This window comes from Ahaetulla prasina, chromosome 5, assembly GCF_028640845.1.
Source record: "Ahaetulla prasina isolate Xishuangbanna chromosome 5, ASM2864084v1, whole genome shotgun sequence".
Taxonomy (NCBI): domain Eukaryota; kingdom Metazoa; phylum Chordata; class Lepidosauria; order Squamata; family Colubridae; genus Ahaetulla; species Ahaetulla prasina.
In genome coordinates, this window is record NC_080543.1 from 23,619,998 (window position 1) to 23,639,802 (window position 19,805).

Consider the following 19,805-nt stretch of genomic DNA (forward strand, 5'->3'; position numbering starts at 1 on the left):
ATGTTGACAACTCATTTAATAAGTTGCCATGGTGCGAACAAGTTGCTTAATTAATTTTGTGGGTTTTAAAAGTGCAGTGTATTTTAAATAATCTGTGTGAGTTGACCTTGAAAGGAACACTTGAAAGGAACACTGTTCAAATACTACCGTATTTCCCTGAAAATAAGACCCTGATTTATATTTTTTTGAATCCCCAATAAGGAATCCCCAATAAGGAATTGGCCTTATTTTCAGGGATGTCTTATTATTTTGGGACACGTGGAGCAAGACGGGGCTCCTCTTGCCATCTTACCTGATTTCCAGCTCTGTCTCCCTAAACCTAACCAGAGGAAATGGCAGGGACTGGCTGTGCATGCATTTAAATATTTTCGGGGAGGGCTTATTTTCAGGGGGTGTTATTTGAGGGCATGCGCTCAAAAGCCCGATTGGGTTTATTATCAGGGGATGTCTTATTTTAGGGGAAACAGGGTAGGTACTCATAATTTGCTGAAAGGAGTTTTCAGTTATTTTTATTTATTTATTCACATTTTTATACCGCCCTATCTCCCGAAGGACTCAGGGCGGTTTACAGCCAGATAAAAAACATACATATAAATACAGAATAAAACATCAATTAAAAAACTTATTAAATAAGGCCGAATATTTAAAATAGCAATAAAAGTAATAAAAACCCCAATTAAAACCAAATTCAAAATTTAAAATTCTAGTCCAGTCCTGCGCAAATAAAGAGATGTGTCTTAAGCTCGCGGCAAAAGGTTCGAAGTTCAGGAAGTTGGTGAAGTCCTGGGGGAAGTTCGTTCCAGAGGGTGGGAGCCCCCACAGAAAAGGCCCTTCCCCTGGGTGTCGCCAGTCGGCACTGCCTGGCCGACAGCACCCTGAGGAGTCCTTCCCTGTGAGAGCGCACGGGTCGGTGAGAGGCAATCGGTGGCAGCAGACGGTCCCGTAAGTAACCCGGCCCTATGCCATGGAGCGCTTTGAAGATAGTTACCAAAACCTTGAAGCGCACCCGGAAGGCCACAGGTAGCCAGTGCAGTCTGCGCAGGAGAGGTGTCACATGGGAGCCACGAGGGGCTCCCTCTATCACCCGCGCAGCCGCATTCTGGACCAACTGGAGACTCCAGGTGCTCCTCAAGGGGAGCCCCATGTAGAGAGCATTGCAGTAATCCAGACGAGATGTCATGAGAGCATGAGTGACCGTGCATAGGGCATCCCGGTCTAGAAAGGGGCGCAACTGGCAAACCAGGTGCACCTGATAAAAAGCTCTCCTGGAGACGGCCGTCAAATGGTCTTCGAAGGACAGCCGTCCATCCAGGAGAACGCCCAAGTTGCGCACCCTCTCCATCGGGGCCAATGACTCGCCCCCAACAGTCAGCTGCGGCTTCAGCTGACTGTACCGGGATGCCGGCATCCACAGCCACTCTCTCTTGGAGGGATTGAGCTTGAGCCTGTTTCTCCCCATCCAGACCCGTACGGCTTCCAGACACCGGGACAGCACTTCGATAGCTTCGTTGGGGTGGCCCGGTGTGGAAAAGTACAGCTGTTGTGTCTTGTCCGCTCTCACCGCAGCCGGGGTCTGCTTATCTGCTCCCGAACACGGAGGAATGTATGCCTCCCGGCCCCAGTCCTGGCTCCATGCCCAGACAAGCTGCAGAGGAGGGGGCACCTCCCGGTCCCAGCCCTGGCTCCATGCCCAAGCAGGCTGCAGAGGAGGGAGCATCCCCCGGCCCCAGCCCTGGCTCCATGCCCAGGCAAACGGAGCAGCTAGACCCCTCCCCTCCTCCACAGCATGTGAGCCTGAGGAAAGTTTACTTCCAACAGCTGATTGGAGTGACCCTTGCATCAGAAGATTGGATAGGCGGAGGCAACAGAAGGAAGGGAGGGGCAGGCCTTAATGAGTGCTGAGTCATGGAGCCACACCCCATGGCCTATATAAAGGATCTGCTTTCTGGCAGTCTCTGAGTCAGGCAAAGTCGAACTTATCTTGCTGAAGTCACTTACTGGTCTCCTGCCTGCTCTAAGGACTTTGCTAGGACTTTGGGCAGAGCTGCAGAGGCAAGCCTGATTCGGATTTCCCTGACCCGGCCGTCAGCGGAGGAGTGGGACACGACAACAGCTGAGTGTCATCAGCGTACAGCTGGTACCTCACACCGAAGCCACTGATGATCTCACCCAGCGGCTTCATATAGATGTTGAACAGGAGGGGTGAGAGAATCGACCCCTGCGGCACCCCACAAGTGAGGCACCTCGGGGCCGACCTCAGCCCTTTTTAAATCCAGACTGTCAAGATAGTAACTCAGTTTGCTTTTAAACATGCAGCCTATCTTTGAATGACTTTTATGTTCGACACCAAAAGGATGATCAGTGCTGAGAGTTGTAGAAAATTGTATATCAATGCTTTGATTGTGACCAAGTGTGTCACTGAGGAACTGGAGGAAATTTGAAATGAAAGTCCAGCCATAATTATATCAAGGAACATTCATCGAATGACAAGATCTATCTATGTACAGTGTTATTCTGTCCCCACACCTCACATAGGAAGACACATGAGCAAACGACATCTACCAGTAATTTAATTTTACAAGCCGATCTGAATCCCAAGTGCTGGCAGCTACTTTCCGAATGCCTGCCAAGTTTCTTATCACCTCTAGAAACAGGAATCAGCGGATCTGTATTCCGTTGCTGGAGCAAGCAAGAGTTCAAAGAGTAATCAGAAATCATTCACAAAGTCCAAGCCTCAGTTCCGAAAACTATCCCATCCGAAACTCACGATATGCAGTTTTTGTCTGTCACAGAGCCTGCAGAGCAACCCCACCCACTTTTATCCCCTGTGGGGCGTGGCTCAGTGATTCAGCAATCTCTGGCCCTTCCACACCTCTTCCTTTGCTGCACACGTCTCTCCCTCCGACGCTGCCTGGGATCAATCCAAGATTGATTTTCATCACTCCCTATTAGAATAGAATAGAATAGAATTTATTGGCCAAGTGTGATTGGACACACAAGGAATTTGTCTTGGTGCATATGCTCTCAGTGTACATAAAAGAAAAGATACGTTCATCAAGGTACAACATTTACAACACAATTGATAGTCAATATATCAATATAAATCATAAGGATTGCCAGCAACAAGTTATAGTCATACAGTCATAAGTGGAAAGAGATTGGTGATGGGAACTATGAAACGATTAATAGTAGTGCAGATTCAGTAAATAGTCAGACAGTGTTGATGGAATTATTTGTTTAGCAGAGTGATGGCCTTCGGGAAAAAACTGTTCTTGTGTCTAGTTGTTCTGGTGTGCAGTGCTCTATAGCGTCATTTTGAGGGTAGGGGTTGAAACAGTTTATGTCCAGGATGTGAGGGATCTGTAAATATTTTCACGGCCCTCTTCTTAATTCGTGCAGTATACAGGTCCTCAATGGAAGGCAGGTTGGTAGCAATTGTTTTTTCTGCAGTTCTAATTATCCTCTGAAGTCTGTGTTTTTCTTGTTGGGTTGCAGAACCGAACCGAATTAGTGGGTGCTCCGACATGTCTTCCTCCTGGCCTTCATCTGGAACCTGAGATGTTGCCAAAAAGGAGGGTCCTGGAGAGGGAGGCCTTGTCAGGTCCTCCCTTTCACTTTCAGAGTCATCTTCCTCTGTGAGGACAGGCTCGGGAGCCAGAGTCACAACAAGTGTATTCTTTGTGCTTTTTCTCTTCATGGTTAAACACACTTTCCCGGAGGAGCAATGGCAACTGTGGCTAGGGATGCCTCTGCACAGGTTCATCTTGTGTATTAATTCTACCGTTTCTTCACTGGGAGACCTTACTCACCATCACTCACACCTTAGTTTGGTCTTGATTAAATTATTGTAATGTGCTTTACATGGTGCCTGTGTTTGAAGATTACCCAAAAGTTACAACTAGGTGAGCAGGCAGTGATGCATACAGTTTTAAGCACTTTGCATTTTGCCCATGTTGCACTGCTGCTGTGTGAACTGAACTGGCTTCCAGTTGCTTTCTGGATGCAATCCAAGGTGCTGGTTACTACCTTTAAAGCAGTGGTGAAATCCAAATTTTTTTAGTCCCAGTTCTGTGGGCATGGCTTGGTGGGTGTGGCAGGGGAAGGATACTGCAAAATCTTCATTTCCTTCTCACTCCTGGGGGAAGGATATTGGAAAATCTCCATTCCCACCTCACTCTGGGGCCAGTCAGAGGTATTTGTCGGTTCTCTGAACTACTCAAAGTTTCTGCTACTGGTTCTCCAAACTGCTCAAGATTTCTGCTACTGGTTCTCCAGAACCTGTCAGAACCTGCTGGATTTCACCCCTGCTTTAAAGCCCTACATGCCTTAAAGCCTGGTTGTTTGCAAGACTGCATCTCTCTGAATATATATGCCAGTCCACCAGCTCAGATATGGTGGCTGCGCTTCACCTTCCCTTAACTGTTGCCACCTGGTGGAAGTTTGGAGATTCAAAGGGCTTTCACCTCTCACCAACAGACCAAGCTCTTTACTCAGGCATTGGACTAGAATGGAAGTGAACCAAGCAAATGTAAATGTAAAGTCAATAAGGGGATTTCTAGGGGAGGTATGGTGAACCAAAGATGTGTTCACAAAAGTGACTGTAATAACCACGGCAGCGCCCAAGGAAAATTGGTTTCTTCGAAACTTTCCAGATAAGGGGAGGATGGGATATTGCCCATATGTGCTCTGGATAGTTTCTCCTCATGAGGCCACTGCAAGACAACAATTCTCCACAGGTTTAAGTGCCAGGAGATGAATAGATGAGATGAATCACAACTGTGACAGAGTCTTTTAAAATTGGTTGCGAAATACTGTACAAGCCTTGCTTTCAAAACACTTTCGAAAATTGCCTATTGACCATGTTAAAACTATTGGAAACCAAGCAGCACACTTGGAAATTATGGTACGATAAAGAAATGTAGTGATGATCTCTTGGGGAAGGAAAGAAGATAACGGACTCTAGTTTAAGTGGTTTTTAAAGGAGACTAGACAGCTCATGGAAAATTGGGCTGTCAGTGATTACATATCCGAACGGCAGCTTACTATTTCCAGAATCGCAGGCAGTATACTTTAAATGTCAGTTGCTAGAGACCAATAATGAAATATAGGTGTAACCAGTGGTGGGATTCAAATAATATAACAACTGGTTCTCTGCTCTAATGATTTCTTCCAACAACCAGTTCACCAAACTGCTCAGAAAGGTAACAACCGGTTCTCCCGAAGTGGTGCGAACTGGCTGAATCCCACCACTGGGTGTAACCCTCTTATACTCTTACATAGTTGGATCCTGTTTCAAGGAACATGGTTTGGCTATTTACAAGACTCAATAGGTTGGGAAGATTTTTCTAAAACAGATACAAATGTTAGTAGACTTCATTTTTCTTACTGTTTTTACAGTTGGAAATGGTTAGTATATCTTGTTTCTGAGATAAATCTACCCGATACAAATGTGGCAGAAATATGTTTGAAATTGCTATAATTGAAGAGACAATTTCATGTTGTCCCCAATTCCAAAACGTCCCCCCCCGTCTCCCCCCCCCAAATTATCAAGATCTTTCTGATAATATTTACTCATTAGCAATTGGCAGTTATTTTTGGTTTTGGAAATCTAGGTAAAAATATTTCTCCAAATTGTTTATGTTAGTATCATCCCCACATCTAAAAAGGAGAGGATGTCTTGGAGATTTTGCTGATAGATTGCAATGATTAACTGACTTCATTTTTCTATAATAAGGGAAATGTGATGATTTAAATAATCCTTCCAAACCTATCACAATACTGAGTTTGTGAAAGTTACATGGTAAAATCTCAGCAGTCTTTTGTATTTCTCTAAAATCTTATTTATCCTTTCTTCTTTTTATATTTTCCTTTTTAAAAAAATAACAGAACACTAAAAGATTCTGAGGGGAGTAAAATAAAGCTTAAGTATCACGTAGGAGGAACAGATTTGGGTTCATTGGTTCTTCTGATGGTGGTTTTATAATACACATGTGAGATTGTTGATAGATAATTATGCATGCTGTCATTGAAAATGAGATGATAAAAATACAGTGGTCCGGGTGGATACGTATGATGCATATAACTTATTAATTATTATTCAAGGATTGCTAAGGCGCTTCTATTCTTCCTCCTATAAAAATTCTACAAGAATATGGACATTTTATGGCTGGGTGATTTATTATTTGAATCGTTAAAAGTATGATTCTGCTGTTTTCCCCACCGAACTGAAATACATATTGTTAGTGACTATGTTTTTTCCCCAATTAAAATGGAGTAGCTTATATCTACAGAATTGGAACAGACTATTAGTACAAATTATATCTTGAGAAATTTAAATGCGAATAATAGTGACTTTAGAATCGAGTGCTGGTTAAGGAAGACTTTGCAGATACAAATTTATGGATTGGTCAGCTGTCCAGTTCCTGGGTTTCTTGGCACTTAATTCAAACTTTTACTGGCCACATATCAAAAGGGACAAAAGTCCAATATAGATATCCCCTGCTCTGTTTCCAAATCCTTGAGAGTCATGAGAGAGATAACCATTTGTCTGAAGTGGTCTAGGGTTTTCTGCCTGAGCAGGGGGTTGGACTGGAAGACCTCCAAGGTCCCTTCCAACTCTGTTATTCTATTCTGTTCTGTTCTGTGCTGTGCTGTGCTGTGCTGTGCTGTGACGTGACGTGACGTGACGTGACGTGACATGACATGACATGGAGATGTAATGACCTTGATTAGTGTGGGACTTTCACATTTGAACTAATATCCAAGCATAAATTCATAGTGTCAATTGATTAAAAGTGATTAAAAAAGAGAAATGTGGAAGAAAGAGTTGAAGTATTTGGCCTAATGTCCAGAGATTTTAGTCTTTTTTAGTAAGACAATCAAGTGAAGAATTTATATTTCTCATGATTTCTTTCTGGGGAGATGAGAAAACTGTAGTCCTAGACTTCTTTTTATATTCTATCACAATAGTGAAAGTGTTCCATTTAAGAATTTGCTATTTTGATTCAGTTGTCAGTTGACACCAGTGTAATAACTTATGTTTGCTATTTAGAAATCCAGTTTTTCCTCATTAAAGAAGGGAATATTAAATGTTAATCTTTTTAATTGAATTCAGTTTTGAATTACTGCTTATACCATTTTGAAAAATGATACAGAAGTATGAGCAATTTTACTTTCGCAATATGTAAAGGCTAGTGTTTATATTGTGGAAAATTAGATGAATAATTAATAATTTAATTTTAGAAACATGTAAAGGCTTCCATTTTTATAGTTCAGCTGGTGCTATATTAGTGAAATGCTTTTAATATTCAGTCTCTTGGTAAGGCCATTTCTTCCACAATATGTTTATGTTGTTACTTGTATAACTGGAACTTAAGTCTCCTAATATAGGCTGAGAATTAGTTATCTTTATTGAAGGCATTAATATTATTCCGATTAGTGTGTACAGCTAAAAATATAACCCTGAAAGACATCTCGCCTGGACTATTGCAATGCTCTCTACATGGGGCTCCCCTTGAGGTGCACCTGGAGACTACAGTTGGTTCAGAATGCGGCCGCGCGGGTGATAGAGGGAGCCACTCGTGGCTCCCATATAACACCGATCCTGCGCAGGCTGCACTGGCTACCTGTGGTTTTCCGAGTGCACTTCAAGGTGTTGGTTACCACCTTTAAAGCGCTCCATGGCATAGGACCGGGATATCTTCGGGACCGCCTTCTGTTACCACATGCCTCCCACCGGCCGGTATGCTCCCATAAAGAGGGTCTTCTCAGGGTGCCGTCAGCCAAACAGTGTAGGCTGGCGACCCCCAGGGGGAGAGCCTTCTCTGTGGGCGCAACTACCCTCTGGAACGAGCTTCCCCCAGGACTTCGACAACTTCCTGACCTCCGGACCTTTCGCCGCGAGCTGAAGACATATCTATTCTTTCGAGCAGGACTGGCTTAAATAGGGTTTTTAAATATGGATTTTATTGGGGTTTATTTTTTATATTTTGTATGGTATTTTAAATTTAGGCTATTTTGAATAAGTTTTTTAAAATGTGTTTTATTGTAATGTATTGTATTATTTTATTTGCCTGTTCACCGCCCTGAGTCCTTCGGGAGAAGGACGGTATAAAAATTAAATTATTATTATTATTATTATTATTATTATTATTATTATTATTATTATTATTATTATTATTATTATTATTATTATTATTATTATTATTATTATTATTATTTGGATAGAATCTAAAGTAGATTGAAAGGAAATTAATTGTAAGCACCTTGAAAAATATGGTAATTGTCATAAACTAGCATGGATTTGTTGTGAACAAATCTTGCCAAACTATCCTTAACTTATGTTTTGATTGGATAATTTTCTCAATAGATTGTGAGAATGTCATCAATATAACATTTCACAAAGTACTGATGATTAGCAAACTAATTAAATGTAGGCTATTTGACATAATTATGAAATGGATACATATCTGACTTGAAAATCATCGCCCCAAAATGCTCATTGGTCATTTTTTTTTATCAAATTGGAGAGGGATGTATCAAGTGGGGTGCAACAGAAATCAATCCTAAGTGTTTACTCTTCAGTATTTTGATTAATGACTTGACTGAAGAAGTGGAGCTGAGGGTTACTGAATTTACAGATATAAAATTTGTCAACTAGTTAATACCTTAGAAAGCAGAAATCAAATTCAAAATAACTTTGATAGGTTAGAGAAATATGCTGAAAGAAAAACAAAATTTAAAGGGACATATTAAGTTGTTTACTTAAGAAAAAAGTAAATGAACAAGTATAGAATGGAAGTACTTGGCTTAGTAATGGCATTTGTGGAAAAAAAGTGGAATAGTAATTGAATGCAAATAGATTATGATCCAGCAGTATGGTGTTGCTGAAAAAAAGGTATGTTAGGTTGCATCAAAAAACTATAGTTTCCAAATCATTGACAAATAAAACAATTATTCTACTATTTCTGCTTTACTCAAGCCCTGCTTGGAAATGCCAGAACCAATTTAAGTTATTATTACAATCTGTATCCCTTAAAAGACAATCAGAACTCTTCTTTGAGTATTGTATCCAGAGGTGGTATTCAACTGGTTCATACCAGTTCAGGTGAACTGGTAGAGGCGACTGCGGGTGGACCCACCTGGACGTAATGCCGTCCTATTTAGCCACATTTTCAAGGTATGCATGCATACATGCAAAGCGCATGCATGGAAGGCTGGGCGGATGCGGGGAAGGCGTGCACGTGTGGCGAACCAGTAGTAAGAATAAAAAACTAGGTCCTTTGATAAGAAATTGATGAAGCTGAGAATATTTATAGTTGAAAAATGTTGAGTTGTATAATTGAAAGGGGAGCCGTTTGGCAGAGGTCTTCGTTGCTCTGTGCAATGGGTATGTGAAAAGACCACAGACTGGAGGGAGCCTCAGTCCGTTCATTGTTCCTGAAGAACTCCTTGGTTTTCTTTTCTTTTTTTTTTATTAAAAAAGTTTTACAAAAATTTTTACCACTTAATTCCCCCCCATCCTCCCCACCCTCCTCCCTCTCCCTTTCCCTCTCCCCCCCATCCTTCCCTCCAACCCCCTCCCCCGGACTTCCCAGAGCAGAATACAAGTTATTGCATCTAAAAAAGACTGTCATCAACGACGTGGCGCCACAGGAAGTCCAACTCCTTGGTTTTTCTTAAGAATTCTGTAGCTAAAACATTAGGAAAGAACACCTTGAGCTCCAATGGAGGAAAACAAAATGAACCCGACCAATCATGAATAAGAGCCCTCCATATAATATTGTTTATTATTCGGCTTACTTTTTTCATTGTGAGGCTGCCCAGAATAATTCTCTATAACTTGGCAAGTAATTCTGCCAGAATTGGGCAGCCTAGAAATTCAGTGAATGAATGAATGACTAAATTCAAGTGCTTGAAGGCATGTCATAGAGAAATTCAAGACCCATTTCCTCTTGTTCCAGAGTACAGAACATGGAATTACACTGTAGATATCAATTAGATAAATTCTGACTGAACGTTATAAAAATATTCAGTAAGAGCAATAACGGTGGAATCCAGTGGGTTTCTCTTCATTGGATTTGCCCAAGAGAGATTACCCAGCCATCTGTCTGATATATTTTAATTTTAATTTCAACACTGAGCAATTGGACTTGATGGCCTAAATGGTCCTTCTAATTTTATGTTTGTGTATACACACACACACACACACACACACACACACACACACTCATACTCATACTCATACTCATACATACTTTTAGAAAATGCAAGGGAAATTATTAAAAAAACATATGAAGAACGGTTGCAAGAATTCGGTATGCCTAGTTTAATGAAAAGAAGGACTAGGGGAGACATGATAGCAGTGTTCCAATATTTCAGGGGTTGCCACAAAGAAGAGGGAGTCAAACTATTCTCCAAAGCACCTGAGAGTAGAACAAGAAGCAATGGGTGGAAACTAATCAAGGAGAGAAGCAACCTAGAACTAAGGAGAAATTTTCTGACAGTTAGAACAATTAATCAGTGGAACAACTTGCCTGCAGAAGTTGTGAATGCTCCAACACTGGAAATTTTTAAGAAAATGTTGGATAACCATTTGTCTGAAATGGTGTAGGATTTCCTGCCTGGGCAGGGGGTTGGACTAGAAGACCTCCAAGGTCCCTTCCAACTCTGTTATTATTATTATTACTGTAAATAATTACAGTAATGCAAAGGCCTCTAGCCTTTGCATTAGGCGTTAGGAGGGACAAGATGGAATGTGCCCCACTTAATGGGGGAGCAATTTGTAGGAGGAATACATAGGGAAATGATTTAGATGAAAACTTAATTGAAATGTTAACTGGAAAAAAGCCCAACAAAGGCAGGGTTATAACATTAACATAAAACATAAATATCCGATGAAAAACAGTTTCTTTGACATGGACGAGGAAAGGGGGGAAAAAAGTAGAGTTGATGTTGTATTTTATGGAAGAAATGAATTATTGGCTCATGTTTTGGTCATGCAGTCTGATAAAAATAATTTTTAAATGTTACAAGGCAGAAAGAAACCTAATTCAATGCAGCAGCAGCCAGCTTTTAAACTTCCGATAGTAAATCATCAGTAATTGCTGAGAATTTTTGCAGAATGTACATCATTTTGACCAATGGTTTTGCTGTTTCGTGGTTTTTAGAGATTTCAGAAAATCTTGTTTCAAGGCCCATATGCTGTTCATAGTCTAAAATAGCTGTTCTGACATTATTGGAAGCATTCCAGTGCTGTTCTGATTATCCCAGAATTGTTCTAAGTTCAAAATGGCTTGACTTTATATCAGGGCTATTTCCAGGTCGGAAAAATTCAGGAATAATGGGAATATCATTTGACATTTTTTTGGTAAGGTCCAAATAAACCATTTCAATTTTTTTCCAAGAATTTTATTGACTATCATGATAGAAAATACAATGAAAATAAAGATAATGGGAAAGGGAAAGAAAGGATAAAGCGAGTTGTAAAGGGGGAACGAAAAAAAAAAGCATTGACTTCCAACTTTTTTTCAGCACAGTAAAGTATAAAATAGAATCACAGCCTCAACTTTTTACTTTAGCCAAACAAGTATTAGCCATCAACAAAATAGATTAATCAGAACAAACTCACAATCAAGGGCTCATTTCTCTCTGTCTCAAGCAACAAAATCCAGAGGCAGTTTCCAAGTAGAGACAGAATTGGATATATTCTTTTCGCTAATTAAAACAATCAATTTTGCCATCTCTGCTAGCTTTTCCATCCTTTACGTTGTGGGGATTGATGTATCTTTCCATTACTGTACATTTAGAATTCTTGCTGAAGTCAGCATAAACAATAACAAAGTTCTTTTTTTCAACAAAGATCTTTTCCCCCCAATTTCTGGTCCAATAATCCTAAGAGAAAAACTTTAGCTTTCAATTTTACATTGGTTTCACAAATATTCTGAATTATAACATGAATCTGGGCCCAGTATTTCTTTGTTTTATCACAAGTCCACCAAAAATTAGAAAAACTATCTTCTTTAAAATTAAATTTCCATCATACACTTGAAATATCTTTATATATCTTTGACAACTTACTAGGTGTTAAATACCAGTGATTTATCATTGTATTAAAAAAATCCTTTCAAGGTGTAATTCAATGTTAATTTTAAATGGTTCAACTACATATTTTTCCTTTGCTCAAGCATTATATTGTATCCAAAGTTCCTTGCCCGCTGAACTGTACACTGTTTCATGTATTTGTTTTCCAAATTAAGTTTTAACAATATTGTGTAAACTATAGCAATATTATGTTCACCATGAGCATACAATACAATTTAATTTTTATTTTTTTTTGCAAATTCAGACCCATAACATTTCTTGTCTAAATTAAATTAAGTTGTAAGTATGTGAATCAATGGCAAAATGTCCTTCTGATTCCAATTTTTCTTTTCACATGAGAGTAGCTTCACTAAAACTACTAGTAGTTTGCCTAAAAAATATTATCTGATCATAAATCCACTAATCTGGCTGATTAACTCATTTCAGACTTGCTCATTCTATCTATCTCACTAAAAAATGTTTGTTTGTTAGTTAATTGAAATAATCAGCTTGGTATTTTTTTACCTCTGATAAAGTAAAAAAAATTTTTTTAACTTTTTCAAAATGTTTTCTCAAGCTGTGTAGGAACATTTAGTTCCTACAGTGGAACAGCAGTTCTTTTGAGAATGTTATTTGTAAACTGATGAAGGCAGAATATGTGCAAAAATAAGGAGAGAAACAAGATTGAACTTGGGTTAAAAATATTACAGGACTAAGCTTTTTTGACAAGGGAAGTTGGAAAATGCTGTGAAATGATAATTTTGCTTAAATATAATAAGTCATTTATTGGTAGTAGTAAAATATTATCACTATATATTGAATTGAAAAATAAGTCTATCCAAATTGCCATGGTGAATTGATCTAATATCTTAGCTAGTTCAAAATTATTTTTCCACTTTCTAATTTTTGATCTTGACATGAAAGAATTTTCTACCCTTGGCTGTCTGTTTTCTTTCAAAAACTTAAATGGAAGTAATGCTTACCCATTAATGATTCCAACAGTTCTGTAGAAGAATAGCAATGTAGTAAGGGTAAATATATTAAGGAGTTAGAGTATGGAAGATATTTGAAACATTCAGTTACTGTATGTAGTTGCCTGAATAATTCCAAATTATAGTGTTTGGAGTGCAGAGAAGAGAAATTAAAGATGGGAAACAGAATAGTAGATTTTACTAAATGAGGATCCGAGAAAAGTTATTGATTCCTTGTGTCTCCGTGAATGTGTCTATGAAGTTTTCTTGATGACATCATGGTAGTGATTTATCAGTGCCTTCGGGTTATTTTTTTTTCCAACTTCCAGCTTAATCTAATATAAGATATTAAGGACACAGAAATATAATTTTGTAACTAATTTTGTTTTTATTGATATAAAATATACTGAATTCCAGATCTTCACATCCATAGTGATATTTATTTTCCTTCATCAGTTGTTTTTATTATCATAACTCATTCTGGAGACCCAGATTGTTGGGGGCAATATGCTGACTCTAAACCTTTAGAGAGGGCTGTAAAGCAGTATGAAGTGGTATATACGTCTAAGTGCTATTGCTAAATGTCATTTCTATTCTTACTGTTGGCTTTGTTTTCTTTGAATGGCATGCTGTAGTTGACAGATAGTTACTCCTTCTGTAGCCCCATTTAATATTTCCAAATCCAAATGACTTCTATTTTCCTTTTTGTGTTTTTCCTTAAAAAGCATCAGCTATAAAGGGGAGTTATCTCTAAAACATCATCTAATATAAAACTAAGAACTCTGTAGAAATGTCCTCCTTAGAAAAGCACTTAGAAAATACAGTTCAGGATTCAGAGCACGGATGTCCTGTTGACAGCATTTGGTAAGATTAAAAGAATAAAGTGCCATTGTTGGAGTTTATTATAGATGCCCTCGGGTAGATGAGGTTTTTTTCTGTATCAGATGACCAGTTTTTCAAAGAGGCATGCAATAGTGATAATGGGAGATTTCAATTATCCTGACAATTGCTGGGAATCTAATTTTGCCAAGAGTCAGAAGTCCAGCAGATTTCTTGTCCTTTCTTGCTAACAACTTCATTTGTCAGGAAGTAGAAGAAAGAAGGTCGGGGAGGAATCGGTTGAAGATTGAAGAACTAAAGGTGATCATATTATCCTTGGGTTTAGTATGATGGGCAAAGGAAGAGGATCCCAAAAGAGATAGAACTGCATATGGAACTAAACTACAGTAGATTTTGATGAACTCAAGAGGAAAGGAAGTACAGCTCCAGGAGATTGAAATTCTGAAGGCGAGAATTATTTAGGAAGGATGGGAAATCTACAGCATGAGATATTAATTTCCTAAACTTTATTTATTATGCAGAACTCACTTCTCCTTTTGATGTTTCTGAGTTTGCACTGGGAACACAATCAATGCCTCTTTTTTGAGACCACTATTATCTGTTGAAAAGAACTTAGCAACGAGACACATCATTAATCACTGAACCTATCTTTTAGAAAAATATTGTATCCCATCCTGATTCACCTTGATCAGAAGAATCTGAAATGCATACAGACCTTCCATTTTGAGTCTCATATATATCGCTAGTTGACAGAACAAGTTGGCTGAGAATCTTTTCCTTAAGCCTGATTTTTTTTCTCCTTATGAACCCCCTTCTGTCAGAAAGTTGAGTCACGGCAACTGGACTTATTTTCTTGTTAGTTTGAGAAGTTGACTGCTGATATAAGCAACTCTTCAGTCTCATCACTGGAGATTTTTAAGAAGAGATTGAAGCCATTTTGGAAGCTTCCATTAAGGGGCAACTAGAATTTTACAAAGAAGCAATGATATATTTAACCAATACGTGTTTGGATGCATTCCTGCATATCCAAAGGATATCTTTGAATTTTCTCAAATTAGTGCTCCACAACAGCGCCAGATTCAACCTTCAAGGACTGAGACAGCTTCCACCTTCAGCACTAGCTTTCAAAAATGCTCTGAAAACCACTATTCCAGTTGGCCTTTAACCAAATCATTTTGCTAATGGTTTCTGTACACCAGATTTATGCTGAGTTGAATAACATGTTCCTGGTTATGGCCACCAGATGTCTTGAGGCTTCAACTCCCTAAATTCCTTCTACAAATTCTGAGAAAGCTCTTTAAAAAATTTATTCATCTATATTCATTCATTTGAGAACAATATATTGGTTTGGAGTTTTATAATATATTCAGGCTTAATTCTGTTTGTAAATGAATACAGTTGAGTTTAATTTATACAATAATTGAAAACCTCCTAGAAATGTCACTGTTCTATAAATTAGAACAGTGTTTATGTTCTATAAATTAGTCTGAAAGGTGAACAAGTAAAAAAAAGCCACCTTTTGTGAATTTTCTTCTAGAATACTGAATTCAATAAGATATTGTGCTCCAATTTTATCTTTTATTCCCTGTACACAGTTTCTATTAACTTATAATTGGAATATTTTTATCTTGAATATCATAGTGCCATAGTTTCTATACTCAGAGAATTAACCGTGCAGTTAGCATTCTATTTAAGAGAAAAATGCCATTTTACCCGAAAGGGACATTGAAATTTTGCCTAAGAAGAAAAGAAGCTTCAGTGCCACATTTGTTCATAGACTTTACTGTTAATTTCATCTAGAGGTTAGTGAATTTGCTGTTAATATAACTCTATTTTATCAAGTTAATGCTTTCTTCTGTCTTCAACTTTGATTTTTCCACTTGGCACTGATAAAATTAAGATATCCTAGGTTTCTTAGTAGTCTGCTACTTACAGTTCTATATGTAACAAAATTTTAATTAAAGCAAATTAATAAACAGACTGACTAAACATAATTACTTTGGTTAAATTATATTTTTACTTTGAATAAAAAGACCAAGCATACTAAACCCTAACCAAGATATATGCACTGTCACGTCTGCTTTTAATAGAGGAAAGTGAACTTAGATCGGTGAAGGGTAATATAAAAATGAATACTAATATAGCACAATTTTCCCCCAATGTGGTTTTTCCCCCCCTGGAAATGTTTAGCCTCATGGCTTTAAATTGAAAATTGTACCTGCCTACTAAGAATCTTATAAACTGGAGTCCATAGTTCTAAGATCCCACAGATTTATCCCTATCAAAGGAGTTCCCAGACCCTTCTAACATTTCCTACTACATTGCAATTTTACATGATATAAAGAGGGAAGATTAAATATAGCTGAAACAATATTTGCCATATTTAATGAATTTAACTTAATTAGATTTACATGTAAAGTAGAGCTTGGAAGGGAAAAAGCTCCTTCTGCATTCAGATTTTTTTAAAATCAGCAGCAGTAGTTTGTTTAAGCCATTTGTTAAACAGATTAGAATCAAGACTGTCTTGTTAAATGAGCAAAGTATTTTTGGCTTGTTTGTTCAGTTCTGGCTTCCTTTCTCTCCTCCTTCAACTGCCCTTACTCTTCACTTCTGTGAATTTATTAAAAGCTTGGGCAAAGCACCAGCACAGAAGAGGACTAAGCAAGGAAACCATAAGCGAATCATGAACCCTGATACATACATTGTGCTACTCTGTAGCTGTATTCAGTAAAGCAAGCAACTAATTATGTTTTTCATATGGTGGTTTCCCGCTTAAAACAACCTACATTTTGTTCCCTGGTTCCTACTCACATATCATGTTAAACGAAAATTATCACATATTACGATTAATGCCGGCTGTCTCATCATGGAAATAGTTCTAATGTCTTGAGAAAGTTTTACAGTGACAGATAGGAAGGTCTTCTCTGGAAAACCTACAAGTCTGGAAAACATGAGGCTTCTTCACTTACTTGAAAAAGAAGTGCTTTTTTTATACATATTTCTTTGCATTGGAGAACACCTTTTTGAAAGGATTTTCACAGACCTAATTCTTAAAAATCAGTCTAGTCTTGGAACTCCATGTTACAGTGATAAATAAAGAAGAAAAGAAAGCAGAACAGAATCCTATAGTTTTCCCTCATTAAGTCCAATTCAACAGAATTTAACAGGATAACAGTTGGAAGGGACCTTGGAGTCTTCTAGTCCAACCCACTGCTCAGGCATGAAACTTTATACCATTTTAGACAAGCGATGCCAGCTTTTTATGTTTTGGATGGCTGTCTTGATGAAATAGTCTTCTTTTAAGATTCAGTGTATTTATTGATTGTAGGTCATTAGTTTGAAGACCCCATCCACCCTGCAAAAAAACAAAAATCTACTAGAACTCTTTGAGAAGTGATCATATTTGCAAAACAGAAGCAAAAATCACTGGAAAACTGCTAAAATAATCATTAGTTCTACAATATGGCTTGACTTATGCAACAGTGATCTGCTGAGTATGTGTGCAGAGATCTCAAACCTGTAGTGCATAGAAAGAAATCTAATAATATTTCTGAGCTAGAATAAACCTAAAAGGAAGAGTAGGAAAGAATATAAGAACAGAAGGATTCTTATCTGGCTATAGGAAATCTTTGGAAGCTGATATTTCTGCCAAAGAGATTTTATAAAATAATTGTAAGCAGTCCAGAGTTGCTTTATAGAATGAGATGGGGGAGGGAGGGAGAAAGGAAGAAAGGAAGGAAAAAAGAAAGAAAGAAAGAAAGAAAGAAAGAAAGAAAGAAAGAACTCTTAAGATTGCCTGAATACGGCATCTGCTATATTCATTGTTTTTTCAATTCAGAAAATTGCATAAACAATTGCATGTAAAATATGCATTCAGATTTGCAAAATGTGTACCATGCATGAACAGAATATTAGTTTCTGTTCATTTAGAGATTCCTGAAAAGAAACAATTTGAACAGGTTGCCTAAACTTTTGCAAGCAGTAATCGTGAAAAAAATCTATTTCTGTTCTGTTACCTCACTTCTCCGCAGGCTTGTTCTGGAAATCAGTGCATGCCTAAGGTTCCAGGTTTGCGACAGTAAGCTTCAATCCATCTCTGCTGTTTAACAATTTGGAGTTCCTGTGTGTTTCTGTTAAGTTATTTTGGTAGCTTTGAGCTATCACGTTAGAACTTGCCAGCTGACCTCTGATTTTTCCTTTTGCAACTTTAGTGCCTCTGGCTTTTTTTGCCACCTTTAGAGTTTTTCCAATCATTTTCCATTTACACACTGAAGATATTATTTGTGTTACAAACTCCGTAATCAATTGCCATGTTTTTATAGTAATTATGATAATTATAATTATTGGAATTACAATAGTACTGTAATTGGTCTTTTGATTTTGTGCCTTTGAGTTGGTGTTGAATCTCAGTAACCACACAAATAGATTTTCTGAGTTATAGCAATTATGATTAATTAATACATAAAGATGAGATGCAAACATTAACATATCATTGTCTGCATAATTTACCACAACACTCTCTCGAAGTCCACTAATTCCCTGCCTTATCTATATTTTAATAGATCCTGTTAAATAAAAAATACAAACTATCCAAATTTTGATAGATGCTGCTAAATAAAAAAAGTTAAGTAAAGAGGCAATGCTCCAATATTTTTGGAAGGTAGTTCTGTTAAAGTTATCATTTTAGGTCTCTTGTATCTGATCCTAAGGAGTCACATAAGTAAACCAGATTAGTTTAGATGAATAATACCATTTTATATGTGGTTTCACAACTGAAGTGAAACCACATATCAATCTGAATGTCTTTGGATTGTTCATGTTAAAGTATATATAACATATATAGTATAACATATATGTTAGTTATATATAGTATATATAATTAATAAATATTGAGGGAAGTAGTATTGATTTTATGGCTTCATACAGAGCTATGTTCTCATACCGTTTGCCTGTGGTTTTATCATTTTACTTATTAATCAAATTTGTAGAACCACCCATCTCATAAAATACAATTCTGGACATTGTAGGTTTTGTAGATTTTTACACTTAATTTTATGGCATGATGTATTTTGGGGATGTGCATTTGTCAAAAATTTGAAAAATACGCTTCAGTCCTTGTATGAGCACAAACTCATTTTTGTAGTCATCCCAAAAAGTGCTACTCAAAAGGCAACTGGACTTTCTAGTTTTGTTCCTTGAAAATATTTTGCTTCTCATCCAAGAAGCTTCTTCAGTTCAAAATCATTTTGCTAGACTAGCAGAAAATCATTTTGCTAGTCATTAAATCACATATGTCTTCTTTTCAGACTTCTATTTGAGCTTGAATAAATAAAGCTGCTGCTTTAAACAGCTGACTAATAAAAGTTTGTGGGACTTTTTAAAGTAGCTGCAAAATGCCCTCAAAGTCTTGTGTAAGGAGTCTTAAGACTGTTGGGGTCTGGGTAGTATGAAACAGTCTGAAATTGAACCTTAACAAGATAGAATTACTGTTTTGTTCACTTTGCTTCTCTTCTGCTCTGGTGATGTTCCTCAATAGAATGGTCCTGCCCTTGAGGGAGCAGGTCTAGACCAGGGGTATCAAACTCAATTTCATTGAGGGCCACATCAGGGTTGTTTTTGACCTTGTGTGTGTGTGTGTGTGTGTGTGTGTGCGCAGCTCAATGTCACTCGTGTCGGGGGCACGTGTGGTGGCCCGAGCATTCTGTCAGTGAAAACGGACTCCTGAGCTCCATTTTTGGCTCTGACGGCCTTCTGCAACCCTCTGCCAGCGAAAACAGAGCTTGGGAGTGCCACCCATGGCCCTTGTGAGCTCCATTTTCAACTGCGATGGCCTCCGCACACAGCCCTCCCGAGCTCTGTTTTCACTGGTCCTTCACTGTTTCCAGGGTGGCCTGTGGGCCAGATCTAAGCACC

General features: G+C 38.0%; 1 protein-coding gene and 1 long non-coding RNA gene across 3 annotated transcripts in view; one reads left to right on the forward strand and one right to left on the reverse strand.

Annotated features, from left to right (window-relative positions):
* Positions 1–19,805, forward strand: part of DDX10 (DEAD-box helicase 10) — a 175,604-nt gene that overhangs the window by 57,665 nt on the left and 98,134 nt on the right. The window lies entirely within an intron of this gene.
* LOC131199335 (uncharacterized) lies at positions 11,407–18,539 on the reverse strand. Its single transcript, XR_009155328.1, has 3 exons — positions 17,909–18,539; positions 17,127–17,247; positions 11,407–13,387 (listed from the first exon to the last, which is right to left on the reverse strand). It is a non-coding gene; the product is annotated as an uncharacterized LOC131199335 (long non-coding RNA).